Here is a 9,388-nt window from a genome sequence, read left to right as displayed (position 1 = left end):
CTGCTTTCTGAAATACATAGGCTCCATAATACATAACTGCAAACCTGTTGGTGTTGTGTGAGAATCTTTCGGTTCTGCCCGCTGCTGAGTGGGGTTGGCCCTACACAATTCCTGGGTTCCAAGAAGTGGTGGGAAAGAAAAATGACATGGGAGATCTGTTCACAAAGAACCAGGCATGGATCATTCTCAAAGGTAGCCATGAGCATCGTATTTCCAAATGATGGTCCTTAGGAGCCCAAGCCAGGAGTTAAGAGAAGTGGAATACTTGAAGGGCCCCAAGTCATGAAGATAGACCATAGTATATGTTGGCTGCCTGGAAAAAGACCAAGAAGTAAATGAAAAGGGACATACTTGCGAGGGGCTAAGGGAGCAAGTTGTTGGTTTCAACCCTGTCCCTTGAAGATATCACAAGAACCATAAAGTTTGCACTATTAATATCTTTGTTGACTAGTCTCAGTTGTGATATAATGGGCTAACCGGACCCAGAATGTCTTCCTAACCTGAATATCTCCTGGCTTCTCCTTCAGGTCCAGGATTGAGGAACGTTGGTGTCGGCACAACAGTTGTCTTGAGATGTTTTTGTCCCCTGTGCAAAGGCTACCAATTTCCTATTCATTTTCTGTTCTGACTTGCCTCCCTTCATAGTCTTGCCTCTGATGTTGACCTCATATCCCACCCTCCACCTCCAGTTCAACAAGGTGCTCTCTATCTTGAATCCATTGCCCCCTTGTCATAGGCAGCTGGGTGGCTCAGTAGGTAGAGTGCTGATCTGGGAGTCAGGAAGACTCAAGTTCAAATGCTACATCAGACAGTTTCTAATGGTTGTTGTCCTTCGTTCTCGAAGAGGACCAAAATGACATCACTATGCTAGAGTCAAGTTATCATGTATCCAGCTGTGGCTGATGAGACCAATAGGAGTTCGGGATGCTCTATTACAGGTTGGGCACAAATAGTCCATGTGAACATCTGGGGTGGAATCCTGGGCAAGTCCCTTAACTTTTCCCAGCTCCAGATTCCTGATCTGAAAAATTAAGAGATTCGGACATGATAGCTTCCAAGGTCCCCTCCAGCTTCCTGTCTCTCTCTCCCTGTCTCTGTTTCTGTCTCTCACTGTCTCTGTCTCTCTCTCTTCTCTGCTAACTCTCATCTTTCTACTGTTCATGTCTTGCTAATCTTCAATTTTTGAGTACCCTCTATCTTCCACCTTCTCTGATCCTGCTTTAAGATATTAAACTCTGCTGGAGAAAGTCACAAAACCTGTAGACTGGTTCTACTACAAATTAATATTATCAAACCTTAACTGGGCCCTTCCCATTGCATGGCAATCTTTTTATTCATCTCCTATTAACTCCCTATTACAGTAACCACAGCAGCTACTCCAGGGTTTCTTTTTTCTCCTCAAGCCCCAATTCTATGCTCATATCTCACTCTCAAGAGATTATTTCTCCTCCTACTTGACTAAGAAACCACACATATCGAGTTCTCTTATCTCCCCTCCTTTATATACCACAAAATCTCTCTGTATTTTTATTCATTCTCTTTTAATTTGCTCCCAGCTCCTAAGATGAGATGAGATTTCTTCTTGCCAAGTCTAGCCTCTCCGTGCTCTTGATTCCCATCCTCTTTTGTTTCTTCCTTGTCCCATCAACCTATAAACATGCTCAAGTCTCCCTTATCTTTAAAAAACTTTTCCTTCAAGATATCATTCTATATCTATTTCTCCCTTCCACTGCTAAAGGCCTAGAAAGAATAGTCTATGTTTTCTGTCTCCACATCCTTACTAACCATTCACTTCTTAACTCTTGTTTATGACCTCACCAGCCTACTGAAATTTTTCTTTCAAAGGTCATAAAAGTCACTTAAAGCTAAATCTGATGACCTTTCCTTTTTTTTTTTTGGAAGGGGGAGAGCAGGGCAATTGGGGTTAAATGACTTGCCTAGGATCACACGGCTAGTAAATGTTGAGTGTCTGAGGCCAAATTTGAACTCAGGTCCTCCTGACTCCAGGGCTGGTGCTCTATTCACTGCCACCTAGCTGCCCCCTGATGACCTTTTCTTAGCCTGTACCCTCCTTGATCTTTCTGCAGTAGTCAACTCTGTTAACCAACCCTTCCTCCAGGATCACCTTCTCCTTCCTTCACTGCTGAGAATTTTCCTCATGTTCTTCTTCCTGTATGGCTGTTCCTTAGTCTTCTTTGATGGCTCGTCCCCCTTTTCCTACCTACTTAGTGTATTTGTCTTCCAAGATTATGTTGTAGACCAGCTCTTTTCCTCTCCTCCCATTTCCTCTCCTGTCCTCCCTTCTCTTCTCCACTTCCTAAGCTCTCTCCCTTGGTGACCTTATTTGTAACTGGCACTTTAATGATCCCTTCTACATGAATAACTCATACTTCTATATATTCAGTATGAATCTCTTCTCTGAACTCCAGTTCCATAGTGTCTCTAATCTCCTGATAAACTACTACCTGGATATCATGTGAATATCTCAAGCCCAACAGGTCCAAAACTGTCATTACCTTTCCTCCAAAATTTCTAGCCATACTAGATACTAGGGTATCACCATCCTTCTAATCACCAAAGATTAATACCTTGGAATAATTTTTGACTCATCGATCTTACCTCACCTCCCATCCCATCAGTTGCTGTCATTGCTTTCTTCATAATATTTCTCACATCTGTCTCTTTCTCTTCCTTCAGGTGGCTCCCAGTTTAGTTCAGGATCAGATCACTTCTTGCCTAGACTCTTGCAGCTTCCTAATTGATTTTCCCTGCCTTCAGTTTTTCTCCTTCCCAACCTTTCCTTTACACAACTGTCAAAATTACCTTTCTATTGTGCAGGGCTTACTATGTCACTGCCCTCTTCAAAAACCTTCAGTAGTTCCCCATTGACTAAAAAGAGCAAAAATTTAGTGTGGCATCGAAGACCCACCAAAATCTGGCTCCAATCTACCTTTCCAGATTTATCTCATACTATTTTCTTTTACACACTCTACATCCTAGAATCCTAGTTATCTCTCAAACTGACATTCTACCTCCCTTTTCTGTGCATTTATTCAGGCTATCCCACAGTCTGGAAGAGCAGTCTTTCTTCATCTCTATTCCATCAAACTCCTAATCTTCTTTCAGTGCTCAACTCAACTCTCACCTCAACTATCAACTCCTCTATTAAGCCTTCCCTGATCCCCTTGTATGAAAGTATTCTCTCCCTCTTCAATTTTCCTTGAACAAATTGTCTGGAGCTCTTCCCCTCCTTTCCCCTCCCCCAATGACACTATACCCTGTGTTATACAAATTTGTGTACATGTCCTATCCCTCCCCCCCAGTAGACTGTAAGCTCCTTGAGGGCAGGAACTGTTTTATTTTGTCTTTGTATCCCCAGTACCTTGCACAGAGCCTTGAACACAGCAAATGCCTAATAAATGTTTGTTGAATTGAATTGGAGGTTTAGGAGTGCTTTTGGATTGCAGCCTCTCCTTCCAGTCAATAGAATTCCACTGGTGAATTAGGTCCATTGTACAAACAGGGTATGAGAACGAGGACCTGCCCATAACTCTCAGAAATGTGTGTATGTGTGTGTGTGAGTGTGTGTATGTGTATGTGTGTGCATGTGTGTGTGAGGAGGTATGTGCATAGTGGGAAAGGGGCTGCTATTGATCTCTTCCCTGCTTTTGTTTGCAAGTGAATAGGAAAAGAACATTTCATTATCCTTATCTGTCCCCAGACTGCATTGTTGACATCACTCTGAGGATGAATGATCCAGAGAAACTGGGTCACTGTCCAATGAGGTCAGAACTAAATATATGCTTTTTTTGGTGGATAGGTAGATAAGTTGGGTCATTTCTAATCACAGAGAAATAGACTATTAAGCCGTTACTGAGTGTCTGTCTTGTGCTAGATCTTGTAGGGAGTCTCAAAGAAGAGCCCTCCCAAAGAACCTGTAATCTAGCCAGCGAGAAGACTGATAAACACAAAATTATTAGAGAACAGTACAATTCTGTCTTTAAAATATGGAGAATTTGTGTCCAGATTTTTACTTATTTCCCCAAGTAATCACTGTCAACTGTTACTGCAGGGTGACAAATTGCACCTTTCAGAACATATCAAAGGATGTTTTCAGGCAAACCAAGGTCACTGTTTTTCAATTATTTTTCTTCTGCTCTTTGTAAATTTGCACATGTATGTTTAATGAGGATAGCAGAGACACAGCTCCCTATGACAGGACTTCTTTAACTTTGTTGGGTCATGGCCCCCTTTGACAATCTGGTGAAGTTTATGCATATCATCTCATAACAACAGCAGCAAGAAGCCTTTATATAGCAATTCAAGGCTTATAAAGCTTTAAAATATTATCTCATCCTCACCACAACCCTGACAGGTAGGTCCTATGAGTATTCCCATTTTATAGATGAGGAAACTGAGGCAGACAGAGGTTATGTGTCTTGCTTAGGGTCACACAACCAGTAAGTCTCTGAGGTCTTATCTGAATTCAGATCTTCCTGACTGTAGTTGAGGGCTCTATCCATCGCGCCATCTAGCTGCCTAGAATAAATATTGTTTAGAACAAATACAATGCAAAATTAGAACATAAGTAATAAATAATTCGAATTTAGACTTTAAATAATTATAATATATAATAAATCATTAGAATTTAGTAATAAATAATTGGAATATTTAGAATAAATATGCTTCCAAACAAATCAAGGAAATGCCAGCTTTCAGTTAGATGACAATGAAAACAAAAATGATTTTCTCCCCTACGTTCATAGACCCCCTGAAATCTATTCAGGTTAAGAACTCCGATCTAGAGAAAGGGGGAGAGGCTAGGCTAGCCTCCAGCTTCCCCTCCCTTTATATTTATTAGCAAAAATTTTAATTGAAAATATAGCCATCTTCCATCTGACCTCCCAGATATCTAAATGAATACTTTTCAAAAAAACAAGACTTCAAGCAAAATTATCTGATACAATACTCTGTGTGTCAGTAAGGGTTCTACTGCATTGATCACTCTGGTTCACCAGAGATTTGTTTTCAGTAAGCAATGATATTTTTCTCCCCTTCAATGTAATAGCAGTAATAATAATAGTAGTAGCATTGTTGGTAGTAATAATGATTACAACATATCTCATTTCACTTTTGCTAGCTTCTGGTTTTCTCATTCTCCCTTGTCTTTAAAGAACTGCTTCTTCTCCCTGTCTTCTCCTCTCCCTACCCCTGCCCCAAATCCCCAAGAGTACATTTCTCCTTAGCCTAATCTTCCTATGGGGGTCACCATAGATCTCATGTCCACCATGCAGGCTTTCCTGATGACACCACCCAATGGTGTGCTACTAAATGTTTAAAAATGGACTCTCTGGGGGGAAAATGTATGCAGGACATACTTTTAAGTTTAATTGGCATGATTAACATTTTTTCCATTTCCTGAAGTCTAGACAATCAACAAAAAAATTAAGTCCTGATTTATAGTGTTTGCTGATTTTCCAGGCTTAATTAGGCTCACACGAAAATTTTAACAATTGGCTCTCCTGAGACGGTATGACCTGGTTCCAGCATATCCCGGATTCTACCCCACATTGATAAGTCTTTCTGATAATTTGTTCCCTTCTGCCCAATTTAGTTCTTTATTTTATCATTATATAGTAGTGAGAGAGTCAGCATGGTTGAGGGGATAGATGGACTTGGAGTCAGGAAGACTGATTTAAATTCTATTTCTGACTCTGTGGCCACTGGCAAATCTCTTAGCTTCTGTGCCCCAGACGTCTATCTACTAAGTCATAACTGGTTTGTAGTCCACACCAGTGAAATCATAGCTCCTTCATATATGTAGGACTTCTTGCCTATTAATCCCTTCACATTCACATGTGTTTGGTCTCCCCCAAATAAATGAAATCATCCTTTTTCTAACTCCCCACAGAAACTAGTATAGTGCTGAACATATGATAGACACTCAAAGAATGTTTATTGATCTATTGAAGAATCATTTCATAGTCTAGAATCTACCTCCAAGCCAGATAGGTTGTCCTCCTGAAATCTCTGAGCTTTATAAACAATGGCCCTGTCCTGGGAAAACCTTTTTCTGATAACAACCAATAAATTTATGCAAATACTTACCACCACTGCACGCTCCATGGTAATAAACTCCCTGCAAATTTCCCAGAGAATGTGACATCTCCAAGGGTTGACCTTTGGTATACAAAAGAGTTTTCTAGAAAAATCATGGTGTGCCTTATGCAGGCCTGACCTCATTTACTTATTTCTCCCTCCCCCCAAATATCGTACCCTTTTGTGTTTTCCCTCTTTTGCCCCAATCACTAATCTGATTAATTTGTTGTTTGGTTGTTTTCCAGTCATGTCTGATTCTTGGTGACTCCCATTTGGGGTTATCTTGGCAACAGTACTAGAGTGGTTTGCCAATTCTTTCTCCAACTCATAATGCAGATGAGGAAACTGAGGCAAATGGAGTTAAGTGCCTTTCCCAGGGTCACACAGTAAGTGTCTGAGGTCAAATATGAACTCAGGTCTTCCTAACCCCAAATCCAGTTCTCTATCCGTTAGACCACCTAGCTCTCCAAGCTGATTATTATGTAGCCTGAAATCCAGCTCCTACATTTATTCCCCTGGCTAAAGCAGACTTCTCCAAGAGTGTTCTTCTAAAATGCAAATACTTTGGCGGGAGATAGCAAGTAAATGGTTCAACAGTCACTGTACATTAGTGTGAATTAATCAGTATGTTTTCATATGCTACAGTTATCTGATATCAAAGCAATGCAGGAATATAAGTTTCTGTGTTGGGAGCAGCAGGGAAATGGGAACAGGAATCAGTCACTAGGGAGGTTAGACTGGGAGGGAGTTGGAATTAGTAGAATGAAGGCATCAGATGCCTGGAGATGGAGGGGTGGGGGTGGAGGTGGGTTTTAAAGGAAATAAAAGAGGTGGTGAAGGCCACTGAAGACAGATTTCTCCTACTTCAAAAAGGAATTACAGGGCAAAGAGCTAGACTGACCTTTTTAAAATATGTTTTACTGATGCTTTTTGCCTTTGCATCAGTTATTTTCTACCAAACTCCCTGCAGTTTGAACTTTCCCTTGTAATGAAAAAAACAAACGAACAATTGAAAATATCCATTACAGAGCCTGTGTCTGACAATACATGCAGTATTCCATCCTAGCAGACCCCCACTTCTGTGCCAGGGGAGGGAGAGGATTTCACTGCCAAGATCTTCTCTTGTCCTTTATTGCTCTTCCTCTCTCGTAAATGAGATCACCACTTCCTTTTAGGGGTCTGTTCATTCACATCGCTCTAAGGAGGGGATGTAGTTTTGCTTTGATTCAAAAAAATCAGGTGGGCTTTGCCTTGGTTGTAGAGTAAATCTAATAAATGTAAACACAAATTAAGTAAACAAACCCTGACTAACAAACATGCTGGGTAAATATTATAGAATTAAGGATGGAAAAGAGGTTAATTATATAGCTATGAATATTGAATATATTCTAGAGCTTAAGAGGTATTTAATTAATGGTACCAAGAGAAATTTCTCCATTTGAGGATTGGGCTGAATCAATACCAACACCCAAGGGTTAGAAGGGATTATGTTTGTTTTGTTTTCAGTCATTCATTCAACAAACATTTATTAAGTGCCTACTATGTGTTAGGCACTGTGCTAAGTGCTGATGATAAAGAAAGGCAAAAAACACATTAGTGTGCTGCTTTCAAGGAGCTCACAATCTAATTTTTTAAGAATCATGGAGCAAATTGAATACATATACACATTTTGAGCCACATCTGTGATTCTATAGATATAGGGAACTCCTAGTGAGGAAAGTCCCTCCACCAAAGCAGATTGTCACCTGTTCTGTGAGTTAGTCTTAGAGAGTGGTTTCTGAAGTTAAGTGACTTGCCTAGTATCCCACAGCACCTGTATTAGAGATGGAATTTGAACCTAGTCTTTCTAATTCCAAGACTGGATATCCATATTGGGTTACTTTTTCCTCTCTCCTCCTTTTTCCCTACCCTGCCCCAACTCTCTCTCTCTCTATCTCTCTCTCTCTCTCTCACACACACACACACACACACATACACACACACATGTGCTATCCCTAATTGTATAGTTATGACTATATCTATAGAGATAGACAGATGTATCACGGTTCTAGTGCACATATAAATATGTTTGGTCCAGACCTGTGATTTCATCGATGATGAGTAAGAAACTCCTTCCCTGATGTAGATCAAAAAGTCTTCTGTGATTTATAGTCCTAGGGAGTTGTCCCAGAGTTATTAAAAAGCTAAGTGACTCACCCATGGTCACACAGACAATATGAGTCAGAAGGAGAACTTGACCCCAGGTCCACCTGATTCTTTAAGATCAACCTTTCTATTCTACCATGCTGTCTCTCTATGAATACATTATTCCTGAATTATGATAGTTGTACATGGAGTCATTTTGATTTTCATGAATTATTTATTCATGCTTTGTTTTTCCTCAGATCTGGCTTATATAACCCTTATTCTCTCCCTTCTTTTAGCCATTTGGGCCTTTCCTCTTCACCACAGAGCATGATGATTGAGTTTAAAACTTTGGACTCATATCTTGCACATAGTAGGGGCATGATACATGTCACAGACCCCAAAATCTTTGGACTGTAGTACTGTGCAAGATTTCAAGCCCAGCACTAGTTAAATCTGCATCATGGGGGCTAGGAATTAGGAACCAGAGATGAAGCCAAACAGGATTCTAGGGTTTTAAGGCCATGGTCATAACATAGTGCCCAACAACTCCCCAGTGAGTCCCATAGTGTATGATCTCAGGATTGACATATTTATTCATAAAAGTGGCTTCATGAAGCACCTTTTTTTTTTTAATGACCCTGGAGCTAGAGTTTGTACTTGTCTTTCCAGTCTTGCTTATAAATATAAGCATGTGGGGTGGTTTGTTTATATCAGACTCTTAATTCTTACTAAGTCTCCCTTGCCTAGGCCCCAGGATATATAATGACAGCCTCAAATTAGATGAGTAGAAGGAAGTACTCTTCTTCCTCACCCACCCCACCAATTCTTGGTCCCTGAATCAGTCACCTAAAGGTGACGAAAGGTCAACCAGACAGGTTCAGGCTTCATAGTCCTGTGACTTCTTCCAACTCCTTTGACCTCCCATGACCTTTTTTCCACTTTGGTCACCCACATGTGAGGACATCATTATCTGGAACTGTTCCACCTCCATAGCTAGGAACATCTCAGTTTCCTATTCTTCCATCTCTCCCACTCCTCACTCCAGCTGTATTTATAGTTCATTCTTATGTTGAGCTCCAATCCCTCTGCTCCCAGAATCATGGAATTTTGGGGTTGGATGGGCCTCGGAACCTTGTACAATCTGAACAGAAATCCCCTCAAT

This window comes from Petaurus breviceps, unplaced genomic scaffold (assembly GCF_028583685.1).
Source record: "Petaurus breviceps papuanus isolate PSGF00001 unplaced genomic scaffold, PetGlider_PUasm1.0 98, whole genome shotgun sequence".
NCBI classification, from domain to species: Eukaryota; Metazoa; Chordata; class Mammalia; order Diprotodontia; family Petauridae; genus Petaurus; species Petaurus breviceps.
Note: the sequence above shows the minus strand (reverse complement) of the source record.